The sequence below is a fragment of the Vicugna pacos genome, chromosome 31, assembly GCF_048564905.1.
Source record: "Vicugna pacos chromosome 31, VicPac4, whole genome shotgun sequence".
Taxonomy (NCBI): Eukaryota; Metazoa; Chordata; class Mammalia; order Artiodactyla; family Camelidae; genus Vicugna; species Vicugna pacos.
The window spans coordinates 18,013,523-18,028,416 of NC_133017.1; the positions used below are offsets into that span (position 1 = coordinate 18,013,523).

The following is a 14,894-nucleotide window of genomic DNA, read 5'->3' on the forward strand; positions in this document are numbered from 1 at the left end:
TCTAAACTGCACTCAGGCACCCAGCAGACATCGTGAGCGGGTTGTGTTGGGGAAAAGCAAACTCATTTCAATAGCAATGCCAGGAAAACTAGATTTGCAAAGCAAGTCTGATATATGTTGACCAGCACACTTTTTTTTGTTTGTTTAGTTTTTATTCCATAATCATAAACTTAACTTTGAAATCCAGCTAAATTTGGAGAGGGGTAAGGAAAATATGGAACCCAAAGAACTGCAGTGAGAGCAGAAAGATTATAGGATATTTCGAGCAGATGGGGGTGAAGGGATGCTCTCCTGAGCGACAGCAGGAATGGTCTGGTGGTTAAGATAAAACACAAGTCCAATTTATTATATTTGTCCACAGTCAGGAATGGTGATCTCATAGCTGGTCTTGCCATTCCTGGACCCGAAGCGCTCATGGCTTCCACAACATTCGTGCCTTCCTTCACCTTGCTGAAGACCACACGCTTGCCATCCAACCACTCAGTCTTGGCAGCGTAGATGAAAAACTGGGAGCCATTTGTGTTGGGGTCAGCATTTGCCATGGACAAGATGCCAGGACCCATATGCTTCAGGATGAAATTCTCATCATCAGATTTCTCCCCATAGATGGACTGGCCACCAGTGCCACTGTGGCGTGTGAAGTCACCACCCTGGCACATAAATCCCGGAATTATTCTGTGAAAGCAGGAAACTTCATAACCAAATCCTTTCTCCCCAGTGCTCAGAGCACAAACGTTTTCTGCTGTCTTTGGAAACTTTCTGCAAACAGCTGAAAAGGAGACGCGGCCCAGGAGCTCGCCATCTACAGCGATGTCGAAGAACGTGGTGGGGTTGACCACGGCTGGGCACTGTGGGAGGATGCGGGGCGGCATCGGCATCTGTAAGGCTTGACCAGCACACTTTTATATACATCCGTGTATGCGTGTATGCACACAGACACACATTTGTGAGCATATGTGAGAAATACTTCCCTGTGGTCAATAGAAATTGTTTTAAATCGCCACTTCTTAAGATGATCCACACCACTGGTCTTCAACAATGGAAATACTCAAGAAATAAAGATTACTGTTATATCCTCCTGTTTCATTATACTTGGTTTAACGTTCAAATGCCAAGCATGTCTAAGAACAACAAGGCATCTCCTTCCAGTAACCAATAGACAGTATCCATTGCTGTTAAGCAGTGTGCCAAGTCCCATCGCTTCCGCTCCAGCCAGCTTTGGTTTTAAAGCTGCATCAGTAGCCTGTGCCTTAAAAGATTATTCATTTGTCCTGTAAGTATTTATCGAGCGTTCACTTTGTGAGGGTCCCTGTTCTAAGAGCTAGAGACACAGAAAACAAAATCACTCACTGCCTTTTACAGAGCTTGCATTTTGATGGAAGGAGAAAACCAAACAAATAAATAAAAACAATTATGTGAGATGATAACTATGAGGAAAAAAAAATCAGGAAAGAGGGATGGGGCTGCCAGAAGTGGAGGAGGGATGATGTGTATGTGACAAGATAGAGACGGCCTCACTGAGAGCAGGCATTTGAGCAAAGTCCCAAAGGAGGTGACAGTACTTACGTGGATGTCTAGGGAAAGAAGCTCTAGGCAGAAAGAACTGCAAGTGCAAAGGCCCTGAGACAGGATCGTGGCTAGAGTCTTGTCTGGCTGAAGCAGAGTAACCAGAGCTCAGAAGAGTGGCGGGGGGCTATAGTCTGGCCCCCGGGAGTAGGCTGACTCTGATGCATTACTTGGTTAATTTTTCTGAACTGCTGAACAAATAACTACATTTTCCCCCAAAGAATTTAAACATGAAAAAGGTAGTTTCTGGGGGTAAAAAAAGGTTCTATGGTGGACTCTTCATAATCTCTCTCTTTTTCTTCCAATTCTTGTCTTCCTCAGAACTCCCTTAGTTGCTTAGCTGTGCACACTATTGTTATGTGACTTAAGATTTCAACCTTCAAGCACAAAACTCAAGGGAGACCCAGAAGCACCTATACGTCAACAAATCAACCCCATAAGGTACGTGCTGGGAGAGAAAAGCACCATCTTTTGGCCCACTGCCAAGGAGGGGAGGCCCTGGGACTACAGAGGTCACTAGCTCCATGTACAGACCAGGCTCCTGTCTCCTGAGAAGGGCCTGTTCACTGCCTGCTGTCTCTGGCAGTTACCACATCCACTGATGCTGCCTATATCTGGTGGCCACAAGCAAATAAGATATCAGTCTTGGTCACAACCTCTAGGTGTGTTTCCAATCTACAGTAGAATTCCAATGAGGCCCAGTGCTCATCTTCCTCCAAATCCACCTGCCTTCCTCACATCTTGGTAAACCTTGCTCATTAGCTGAACACGGTCACCCCCCACGATGGATACCTGGTTTGTCACCAGATCGTGTTGACTCTTCCTCCTAATTACAATTTGAATCCATCCACTCCTCTCCCTCTCCCCTGCTGTGAGCCTTGTCTGTCCAGTCATTGCCAACCCAGCCAAATAACTCACTTGGCCACCAGCTGTCCTGCCCAATCCATTCTCTTCAGAGTAGTGAGATAATCTTTTTCAAGGGCAAATCTGATCGTGTCACTCCTCTGCATCAGTTAGGATGAAATCCAAAATTCTCCCTATGGCCAATGCTTCTCTCCTCAGTAAGAGGAAGCACCCAGGGCTTAAGGGATTCTTGCTAGACCAACTGAACAAGAGTCTTGCTGAAGGCAGGCCAGGGTGATAAGATATCACCAGAGGATGGGGGAGATGGGGAATTTGATCTGATGTTGAGGGTGGGGGATTTCCACTGAACTCACCCAGTTAAGATTCTTACGCATCAAGGACAGAGTCCAAGGGCAAGGTCTTGACTGCTTAGTGAAGTTGGGTCAAGGGCAGAGTCTTTGTCACACGTAGCACAATGCCTGGCACATGGTGGATAATCAATAAGTCAACAAATATTCATAAAGTGAATTTAGTGGCTGGGAATCTGTTGAGCAGTGAACGAAGTGCCCACTCTGATTTTGCCCCTATCGTGAACATACAGATATTTCAGCTCTTCTCAAAAATTGAAAAATAATTTTCTTAACTTACAATTTTTGTAACTATATCTGAAGTCGAATTTTCTCTGAGCTCATGTCACTACACAGAGAAATAAAGGACCTTGAAAAAGTACAGCTTCCCCACACTATAAACACAGTTCTTCAAGGGATTAAAAAAAGATTTAGAAAGCAATGTCTCATTGTAGAATATATTCATCCAGTGCTTCAAACCTAGTCATTTTCCCTCTTTAAAATCAATGGCAAACGTTCTAAGCATCTAACAGAAGCCTGAAATTGTAGCAATGGTTGCATCAGTCACTTGAACATTCTAGTCAGCCTAGCCAGTTGCTCTGCTCAATAAGCAAGAAAGCAATGCCTCTTCCTATTTAAAATCGTAGCTACAAATTTTAAAAATCATTTCACGGTGTGTGGACAGCCCAGTTATGCGGCAGATGTATTACTATAAAGACACAGGGTGCCTGAAACTAATTCTCAAGACAAAGCCCATTAGGGCAACTTCTGGATGTTATTCTGTTTTGTTTTGCTCCTGGCTCCCATTTCAAGTCTTAAAAGCCTCTGGTCCACACAGCTTGGGTTCTCATATGGCTGCTGGAATCAGTGGAAGGTCAACTGACTTACTTTTATTTAAGTGGATAACACACCAAGTGATCTTCTGTGAATCAAAATGTGATTCCTGCAAAGAGTCTGATCTTTCTCCAAAAATAAAAAGACTTATGACCTTTTAGTCAGAGCACGCCTTCATTCTCAAACATAGCAACTAGTTTAACCCTTACCTTAGCGTGCCAGCTTTTCCCCTTTTATTCGGTTCTGATTTTATATTTTTTTCTTTCATTAAGTGTTGTATCTTTGATTTTAAAATATCTCAAGCTTTTTTCTTGGAAAAGAATTGAATTTAATAAACTCAATACGTAAAAATGTCTGTAATCGTACAGTAGGATTCTCCTCATGTAAAAGACATCAGATATGTACAAAAAGACCAAAATATCAAAGAAATGTTGAGAGAGAGAAGATACGAAGAGCTTCGGAAGACGAGAATACAATAAATGGAGGGGAGGAAACATCTGAAGAAATAATGATGAGAATTTCCTGTAATTAAAGAAAGAGGGAAGACCACAGATTGAAAGAGTTTAGAAAAACGTCAACAAAATAGATAAGAAAACCCACATTTGGCTCTACTGTAGTAAAATTCAAGACCATTGGAGTAAAAAAGAAGATTCCTGAGACAAAAGAGCAAAAAGCAAATTGATATTGGATGTTTTAGCAATGGTATTAGACAATATAAGGCTAATATTTTCAGTATATTAAAGGAAAAAATTAATTTGAACCTAGAATGTTTTCATCCAGCTGTTTCTGTTTAAGTGCAATAAAGATATTCTCAAGCATACAATTGTCTCAGAAGGATTAACGCAGATACTCTTTTTGAAATTACTCTTAGAGAAAGCATTCCAGCGAAGAGGTCACATTCAGAAGGTGCAAAGAGGTAGATACAGGAAGCAAAAATGAGGAAACCTAAGCTTGGACTTCATGCACACGATTCATACAGTATGTATTTTTGGTGTTTGGATTCTTTTGTTTAGTGTTGTGTCTTTGAGATTCATCCAAAATTATTATTTTTTTTATTGCAGTGTAATCAATTACAATGCATCAGTTTCTGGTGTGCAGCACAATGTCCCTGTCATGCATATACACACGTATATTTGTTTTCATATTTTTTCATTAAAGATTATTATAAGATATTGAATATTGTTCTCTGTGCTCTGCAAAAGAAACTTCATCCACATTATTATACATGCCATCTGCGATACTTTCAATTATTCAGAATTTCAGGGATCAAAGGGAAGAGAGTCAAAAGGGCAAACATCATAGATTTGAAAGACCCGAGTTGAAATCCTGACTCTTTTTAATTGTGTGGCTTTGCACAAATGACTAATCTCAGTGCTGGCTGTCTGGACAAAATCTGTCTAAACCTCAACTTCCTCTATTTAAAATGACTGTTAAAAAAACTCATCCTATAAAGTTATTGTCAAGATTGAGATCAAATAAGTGAGAAATGTGGTGCCAGACACGTAATTGTTGTTTCAAAAAAGATAATAAAATTTGTCCAATCTGAGTATAGCAAGCCAGTCACAAATATTGACGAATTACAACCAGAGGATATGCAAGCGAGAAGAAACTGGTTTTTTCCATCAAACATGACAATATAAACTTTATTCTCTCCCCTGAAATATGGTTTCAAGGCTTAAAAGGTATTATATATAAGACTATATAATCTCAGATTTAAAACAAACGAGCAAGCAATTAAACCTACAAAGCTAGCAACAAGACTTCGGACTGGGAACGCTTCTGCGGTCTTATCTGTGTGCTTCAGAGCACAGACTACGGCCCTTCCATTTGTCTTTCCTCGGGGAGGATGGAATTAATTTTAGAGATTTAAAGATAGACATTCCTGTTATGTTAAAATACCATCAGCAAGGATGCTATGACTCAAGCGAAAATCTTTTTCATGAGAATAAACCAGAACAAGTATATCTTGTGGCATTAAAATGAAATGATTAACCAAAAAAAAAAAGAACCCCACCATTTTTCTGCCTATGTTTCAGTCTGCTTAGAGAAATCCTTCGCATACACATTAATTATTCCAAGATGTGAGAAATTAAAAATGTAACGATCATTGTCAATTATTTGTGTTATTCTTTAAGAACTATGGGGCTGTGGACTTTACGGCAAAGAGCTAATTTGGGAATAAAGGCAGTGCTTGGACGCAATGAACACTGAGACACCTTGGAGTACACTGACAATGTGTTATCCTCTGGTTTGATGTGATAGTTAAAATTACCATTCAGCTGAGACATTTCTCCATTGATAATTCTTGGACTGGCAGCTTATAATGAAAAAAATATTGAAGCAAATATTTTTCTTCTTGTAGTGAATTCTGCGTGAATAGAAAGAGATAAAATAAGTCGGTCCCTTTCTGAATACTTCTGAATATGATTGACCTTATAGAAATCTAATTATAAAATACATTTATGAACCATAATGAACCTATTAGGAGGCTGTAGCACAGATGAAGATATGAAAGTAATTTCTCTCAAATAAGATCTAGGATGTTATGAAAAATGAAATATGCCATTGAGGAAAAAAAGAATACATCTTTGTAATGATTTTAGTCTTTATATATATATTTATTCACTTATCTTTAGGTCTCACTGACCTTGCTCATTCCAAGCCTGAACCTCAGAAATAACCACACATACCTCATCGGAAAACTGTACACTTTAAATGAGATAGTGCGTGACCAGGGCTTCGAAGGGTGGTCTGAAGCCCATAAGTACCCAATACATAGTATGAAAAAATTGATATACCCTTGAATGCGAACTGTGGGTGTTTCTGTGTAGTTGGGCAATGGATCGTTTTTATTTTGTTTCTTTGTTTTCCATAAATTCTGTAAGAGTCGCATGTTGGTTTTGAAACAAACACAAAGATAAAAGTCATTTTATATAATCTCTTGAAAATACGAAAAACATCGCGAAACGACTGGTAGGAAAGAACAGACATGAAAATTGCCATTATTAGGGAACTAGATTCAATACCTTGTAGTAATTTATGGTGAAAAAGAATATGAAAACCAACATAGGTATGTTCCTATATGACTGAAGCCTTGTGCTGCACACCAGAAATTGCCACAACCCTATAAACTGACTATACATCAATAAAAAATATATTTTAAAAAATTGCAGTTATCCTTGGAAGGTTTATGTTTTGTATTTTTCTCCATTTTGAAAAATTTTCGTAACGAGCATGTATTTTTTCAAGTGTTCCTTTTCTATTCCAGTCTCCTTGCCGTTACACCCTGAGCATCCTTTCTTCTTACAAGAGAAAGGCGGAGAAGGCAAATACAAAGTCACGGAGGCTGCTTTCTTTGCCAGCAAGAAGATTCCGCTCCACCTTCATCCACACGTTGCTTCAAGCACAACCACGTCAGTGATAACTGGATTTCTTTTTTTAATCTAAAAATTGGGCGTGCCACTTTGTGTGATGCCTAAAATAGTACTGCTGTGGGACATAATGTCTGAATTTAAGGCTTGCCAGAAAATCAAAAATGAATCCTCTCAGAAGTCAAGTTCTCTCCTCTCTCTTTGTGGCACCCACATGCACAGTGTTTGGCGTCCAAGCACGTTACTGCCCCAGCCGAAGAGGGGTTCCTCTTTTGCCTGTTTCCCCATTACCCCATAATACACCAAGGATCCAGATACTTTCTGTGCGCCTCTGTTTCCATACTTAGGAAGAGAATTTGCCATTACAGTCATTCTTACATGAAAAGTGTGTGTATTGACGTACTGTTATTTCATCATTTCATAGATTTTCTTCTGCAAGTAGATCTACTTTCACTTATCTGTAGAGGATTAATTTTAAAAACTTTTTTTTTTGTTTTGTTTTTCGGGGGGATGGTAATTAAGTTTATTTATTTATTTTTAATGGAGGTACTGGGGATTGAACCCAGAACCTCATGCATGCTAAGCAAGCACTCTACCACTGAGCTATGCCCTCCCCCTTACAGAGGATTAATCTTTAACTTGCTGTTCTTAGAGGGAATTGTAAAAGTTACCCCCAAAGACAAAGAAATAGCTATGTGTATATCGTACTAAGATTTCAACCTAAGAATGAAAGCTCAATCTTATTAGTTTAAAAATGTCTTGTGGGTTCTTATTAGCTTAGGAGTCACAAGTTTTCAGCCACTTTTAATTTCATGTTGAATTTTTCTGCCCTTTTTGGCCTACTGAAGTAGGAAGGCAGCCTAGAGAAAACCAAAATAGAGGCAAACGAAGTCCGCTAGGAACCTGCGCGAATCCATCGGCATCTTGTTTCTGTGTGCGAGCCTCGCCTTCTTGCTCATAGTTCGCAAATGGACCAAATGATGCCACGGGACAAACAGGCTCGCCCAGTAGTAGGTGTAAGAGAGATCTGTATTTATATCGATGACCTACCATTCCGGGGAAATGGACTGAAGGTCTGTGTTAAGGGGAATTTCCTAGCCTGAGCTGTGGAGGTTGCTTCACAGTGGATGACTTTCGGCACCGATGTCCCCACCAGCTCTCGCTGGTACAACACCAGGTTGTGTAGGAGCTAAAATACTATCTTGACATGGTTTGCCTCTCTAAAGTCACATTTAAAAAGCAGAGTATCTCAGGGTGAGATGCACAGGCTTTGGGGTCAGACAGACAGACATCATGAACTCAGTATTTACTGAACGTGATAAAATGAATGACAAACAAGATGAATGAGCCCCAGAAACCTGCTGCACAGCGTCATCCCTGCCGTCCCTAATCAGATCATGCACTTATGAATGTGTTAAGAGGGCAGATCGCATGTTAAGTGTTCTTTCCACAATTGAAAAAGCAAAGAAAGAAAAGGAATGACTGAACAAAGAGGTCTGCGTTAGAACTTGACTGCTCTGGCTCTTGGGGTAATATTTATCCCTTATAGCTTCCATCTTCATTAGCTTGCTGGAAACTGAGTGAGATAAAAGTGTATGAAGCACTTTGTAAACTATATTTAAATCCTCAGTAATTACCTTGCTTTGAGATGATGGCCATGTTACTCTCAGGCTTCATAAACACTGCAAGACAGAGTAGCCACTGCACGGTAGTGCCAGCCAAGATGCAAACATTTCTTCCCTGGCTGGCGTCTTTTTCTTTTAGACTGGTGGCAAATGTTCTCACACTTGAGAGGGTGTGGCACTGAGATTGTTGCAAATGCTGAATGACACCAGCAAAGGGAAAAATTTTCCCCCAGAACAAAAGACCAGCCTCGTTAACATCAGAATTGCACCTTTGCTACAAATCAATCCAAACAAAGAAAGGTTATTTGTTGTGTGCCATGTGTCAAGAATGAAAAAGAAATCTAGGACTTCTAGGGAAATAAAAAAAAACACGTTCACATTCTTTTCACTTTAGAACTCTTGCTTTCCGCATTTGCATTTGCTCTAACAAGCAGCCCTTGTATTTACCTTGAAAAGAGGGTAGATTTGCCTCTATGGAAAGATGATCGTTTTCAGAATTTCTGACTCTATGAGGCACAGGGAAGTCTGGAAGTTCTACAGGATCCTGTTTTCTCCTAGGGGCTCCTTTCACCCTTTCTGTGGCTTTAGATCGTCCAGGGTCACTGGTCAAAAGCGAACGTTCATCGGAAATGTAACCCACTGAACTGCTCTGCCCTGTTTTGAATTCATAGCCTGTTGCACAGCGGCAAGCAGCAAGCTCATGTTTAGGAAAGGAAATGAACAATCACAAATATCCTGGCTGCCTTCCGAGCTGCAGAGCTGGACCCGGCATCCAGCTCAGGGTCAGCCGCCTAAGAACTTGGCCTAAACGCTAAACGTCAGCGTCCTCATCTGCATAATGAAGACAAGAATCCTACCTACACTGTAGGGCTATTGTCAGAATTAGACAAACTCTGTGTATAAAGAATTTAAAATACCTCCGAAAAGTAAGTTTTTCATAGATATTTGCTATCGTTATTATATACTAAGTCACAACCTCAATAAATTCCCCAGAGCAGAACTGGTACAAGTCATATTCTCAGGAACATAGAAACACGTACAAAGTAATCAAAAATAAACTCTCCTTAATAACAAATATGAAAAAGGAAATAAAAACCATAGTTATCAACTATTTGAAGATAAGTCAATCATGGCATTAAATCTTATGGATACAGCCACGATACAGTTCTTGGATAAAAATGTAAAAGCTTTCATTTTTCATCAAGGAAAATTTTTAAAAATAAACAAAGCAAGTAGCACATGGAGCTAGAAAAAGGACCAAAGTAGACCCGAAGAAAGCAAGATGGAAAAACCGATAATGATAAAAGCGGGGGAGAAAAAAAAAAAAACACTAACTAAAAATGTCCTTCTGGTAATGAACAATTACAAAGCATTTTCTACGTACCAAGCCCTGTGCTATATGTTTTATCCAGACTATCACTGAATTCTTGGTCTTATGGGGTAGGTACTATGATTATTCCCATTTTACAGGTGAGGAGACTGAGGTTTTGAGAGATGAGGTGACTTGCCTAAGGTTACAAAATTAGAGGCAGGATTTGGGCCAAAGAAGACCCGAGGTTTTTTTCCCTCTTTTTCAAATTTTTTATATGATTTTTAAAGGTTGCTTTCCATTTACAGTTATTACAAAACATTGGTGAAATTCCCCGTGTTGTACAATACATCCTTATAGCCTATCTTAACCCCGATAGTTTGTACCTCGCTCTTCCCCGTTATTATACTGCCCTCCTCCACTGGCACATTGTCTGTATCTATGAACAGACCCCCATTCTTAATCACTCTGTACTACACGGTCTTCAGCCAGGGTACAACTGGTCACATTCTAGAGGCCACCTTACTGCCTCTCATATACTATTTCTGCTACATATCCTGTACTTCTGAATTTAGTCACTTCCTATAACCTGCTCCACAGCATCCCTGGCTACACACACACACACACACACACCCCTGACACTTGCTTGAACCCTCTGCACCATTAGCAAGAGTGGCAAAGCAAGGGTGAACAATTTCTCATTCCCAAGCTGGACCTCAAGCTGTTGAGGAATAACTGGGCTTCCTGCCACTCAAATATAGGAAGGTCCACACTGCACATCCCTCCTTGTGTCCACCTTGCACACGGCCATGTCCGGTCTCTGCTTCTCGGTGTGCACGTGCAGCCCATCCTGCTCCCACTCTGCTGCCGGGTCTCCTGACTGTCTTATTCTGTCCTTCTAAAGCCTTTTGAAATTTGCAGCCCATGGCGTCTTTCCCCACGAGTGTTTTAAAGTCAAAACCAGAATAGATTTTTTTGCTTAAAATCCACAAAGAACAAGTCCCAAGGACAGAATATTTTTAACATTTTTTATTGAGTTATAGTCATTTTACAATATTGTGTCAAATTCCAGTGTAGAGCACAATTTTTCAGTTATACATGAACATATATATCTTCATTCTCACATTTTTTTTTGCTGTGAGCTACCACAAGATCTTGTATATATTTCCCTGTGCTATACAGTATAATCTTGTTTATCTATTCTGCATATGCCTGTCAGTATCTACAAATTTTGAAATCCCATTATGTCCCTTCCCACCCCCCGCCCCCTTGGCAACCACAAGTTTGTCTTCTATGTCTATGAGTCTGTTTCTGTTTTGTATTTATGCTCTTTTTTTTTTTTTTTTTTAGATTCCACACATGAGCGATCTCATATGGTGTTTTTCTTTCTCTTTCTGGCTTACTACACTTAGAATGACATTCTCCAGGAGCATCCATGTTGCTGCATATGGCATTATGTTGTCGGTCTTTATGGCTGAACAGTATTCCATTGTATAAATATACCACATCTTCTTTATCCAGTCATCTGTTGATGGACAAAATTTGGCTGTTTCCATGTCTTGCATATATCCAGAAGGAACCCCGCTTCAAAAAGACACCTGCACCCCAATCTTCATAGGAGCACTATTTACAATAACCAAGGACAGAATTTGTTTCTAAATATTTTAAAATCTTTGGTCCTGATCAGTTCATCAGACTGTGATTTTTTTTTTAATTTAAATCTCCACTTTCATGTCATGCTTTCACAAAAACAAATGCAGTCAGCTGAAATATACCTTTATTTGGCTACTGTAGTTTTTCAGATTTGACACAAGTAAGTCTTTGTTTTTAAAGGATCTTTATTCAATATAAGCAGTCAGTTGGCTTATACCAAGTAGAACAAAGGTAAATTGCAGTTAGCTGTTTTGTAGGCATTGTGTTCAGAAAGCCCACTGTTTATTTCAGCTTTGCACGTCCTGTATAATGATACAGTGTATCTGGAACCACACACATTTAGAGACTATAATTACAGCAATTCTGCACTTCTCTGCCTTATTTGCTTAGCTGAAAACTGAAGCTAAGTGGAGTCAGAGTCTACCAGTTTATTCTACAAATTTATCCCAGTTAGAAATAAAATTCCAGAACCAATAATGCTTTTAAAAAGAAATGAAATTGCTGTATTTTTCACCCATTTAGAGTTTGATGCCCGCTTTGAAAGCAAAAAAATGGTGTTTTTCATGGGAGTTTTATTGCCATTCAAGGAAGCAGGTTGGGTTATGTCTTTTGGTTTCTGTTAATGTGACTCTGTTATGATTAAAGATGGACCTCAGTTTGGCCATCTTTGCACATTTCAAACCCTCTGTAAAAACGTTTTGGGTTCAGAGAAATTCAGAGTGTACTTTGCCCTAAACTCCTTTCTCTTCATTTTTAAGTGGCTGTGTAAACATTTACATCAGTTTCAGATTCATTTACACTTATCTCATCAAAACTTTTCACAGCGTAACTCTGGATGGACTAAAATAAAGTCAAACACTCTTGCTTATAAAAGACATTGGATTCCAGAATCTTGCTGCAGATTCTACTAGATACTTTTTCCTTAGAAGCACAAAGTCATGTTTTGCCAAATATAATTGGATTAAAATATCCACTGGGCTTTCATTCCATCTGAAGTTTTCTGTCCCATCTGAGCACGGGGGAAATGCTGGACCTGGGACTTCCCCTTCTACATTGTTCTTGGTTCCATGATAATTCCATGATTGAAGCCCAGTGTGATCAGAACTCATCATCTTCCCTCCCAAATCTGTTTTCTTTCAAGTTAATTTTATCAGGAGGTGGCACATCTTTTCTCTCACTGCCCCAGCCGGAACCTGGAAGTCATCTTCGATTCCTATTTCTCCATCCCCTCCCCTCATCTCACCAAATCCTGTTTATTTCACCTCCTCACTTTCTCATTTTTTTGTGCTTTAACTCCTTCAGTCTAGGCAACACTATTCTTGTCCATATTTATGCAACAACCTCCTTAAACTAGTTGATCTGCTTCTAGACTTCTCTCTCCCCAATCCATTGTTCACATAAAACTAGAGGGATCTTTCTAAAGGGAAAATTCGATCATCTGAATACCTTCCTCAAAACCTTTCAGTGATCTCCCATTACTTTTAGAATAAAGTTCAAATTTCTTAGCTATTACCAGGCCTTTTCTTTTTCTTGCTTCTGTTTTCCTCTTCATTCCTCTTCTTTACCCCTCCTTGCCTCCTTTTCACAAAGAACTTCCTTCAGTTCCTCAAATGTGTGCTGATATTTCTTCCTCCAGTTCTTCTATCTGTTTAGCATCATCATTACGATTTATGGAATTTATCACGTACCAGGCACTGTTCTAAATACAGTCAGTTCTGCTCTGATGTGATACTTGCTTTGCAAGAAATCACCACGTTAGGCAAAATCATGCCGTGACTACCCTGATGGAAAAAATAGAGTTGGGGCACGACACTCAAAAACTTCATCAGTGACACGTTAAAAAAAAAGGAAAACCAATAAAAATGGCAATACACTTTGATTATATATTAGATGATTAAGAAACACATAAATACTGACTCATGTATTTGGTCTTGTCCCTGGTTTCTGACCCAGAGCTTCTAAAACCCTTAGATAGGGATGGGAGGAGTATCTTTTGTTTTTCACAAGCCCTTTTCAGAACTGAGTTGATGCCAGAGGTGGCTCTTGGAAGATAGGAGATGGTTACCAGAGAAATGAACCACTGTGATGAGAGGACTGGATTTTTGGCCCCCTGCCCTTGACCTCTGGGAAAGAGACAGGGGATAGAGATTGAGTTAATCAACGAAGGCCAATGATTTGATCAATTGTGCTTGCATTAATGGAACCTCCATCAAAACCCCAAATGACAGGGTTCAGAGAGCTTCTGGGTCGGAAAGGTGCTGGGAGGGTGGTGCACCCAGGGAGGAAGCTCTGCACACCTCCCCTACACCTTGCCCTGTGCGTCTCTTCCATTTGGCTCTTTCTGAATTATATCCTATTTAATAAACTGGTAATAGGAAGTAGAGCAATTTCCTGACATTTGTGAGCAGTTCTAGCCAATTATTGAACCTGAATAGGGGGTCATGGGAACCCCCAGTTTATAGTTGGTCAGTCAGAAGTACGGGTGGCCCAGACTTGTCATTGGCTTCTGTCAACTAAAATAAAATCACGCAATGTGAGACTTGTGGATTAAGTTTTACTTGGAGCAAAATGAGGACTATAGCCCGGGAGACAGCATCTCAGAGAGCTCTGAGAAACTGTTCCAAAAAGGTACGGGGAGAACTCAGTGAAGGAGGGCACATACAGTCAAGCACACACCTAGACAGAGGCTGCTGCTGGTCACGAGGAGCAGAGGTCACCACTAATGATTTTAGTGCTTTTCTAGATATGAGGAGATGCAAGAATTTGGGCTCGTAAAATCTTCCCCTGAAAATGTCTAACCATCTAAAGGCCTGTTCAGCCAGTTCTTCCCAGAGCTCAGAGAGCCTCGTTCCTAATCTCCACCCTGATCTCCTTCCAGGGTGTGCTGGAGTTAAGCAGCTGTGGTGGCTCGTGATTTAATCCAAGCAGAGGTAGATTGCAAGTGGCAACGTGATCCAGTCCTCGTAGAGGAAGACGGTAAAGTGCCAAGTTTCAGTTAGCACTTCTGAAATGAGAGCTATCTTGTGGGTCTGAGCCCTTAACCTGTGAGGTTCGCATTGACTCCAGGTAGTTAGTTTCAGAATTGAGCTGAACTGTAGGTCACTCAGTTGGTATCTGGAGAATTGGGGAATTGGTTGGGTGTGAGAAAAGAAAACCCACACTGTTGATGCCAGAAGTGTTGATAGTAAGAAAGAGCTCAAATATCACTATGCCTGCTAATAAACTTTATTAGAATTTATATTTTTAGTTGTATCAAACAGCAATTTTCAGGAGTCAAACATGGCCTGAACTCCCAGTGTAGTCAAGGTATACAGGGAAAGAAATTAGGTTTGGGGTCAGACAGGTG

At 40.1% G+C, this 14,894-nt stretch overlaps 1 pseudogene; it reads right to left on the minus strand.

Moving 5' to 3' along the window:
- Window positions 1-345: 345 nt before the first annotated feature.
- Window positions 346-724, minus strand: LOC140690687 (peptidyl-prolyl cis-trans isomerase A pseudogene; annotated as a pseudogene).
- Between the last annotated feature and the right edge of the window lie 14,170 nt (window positions 725-14,894).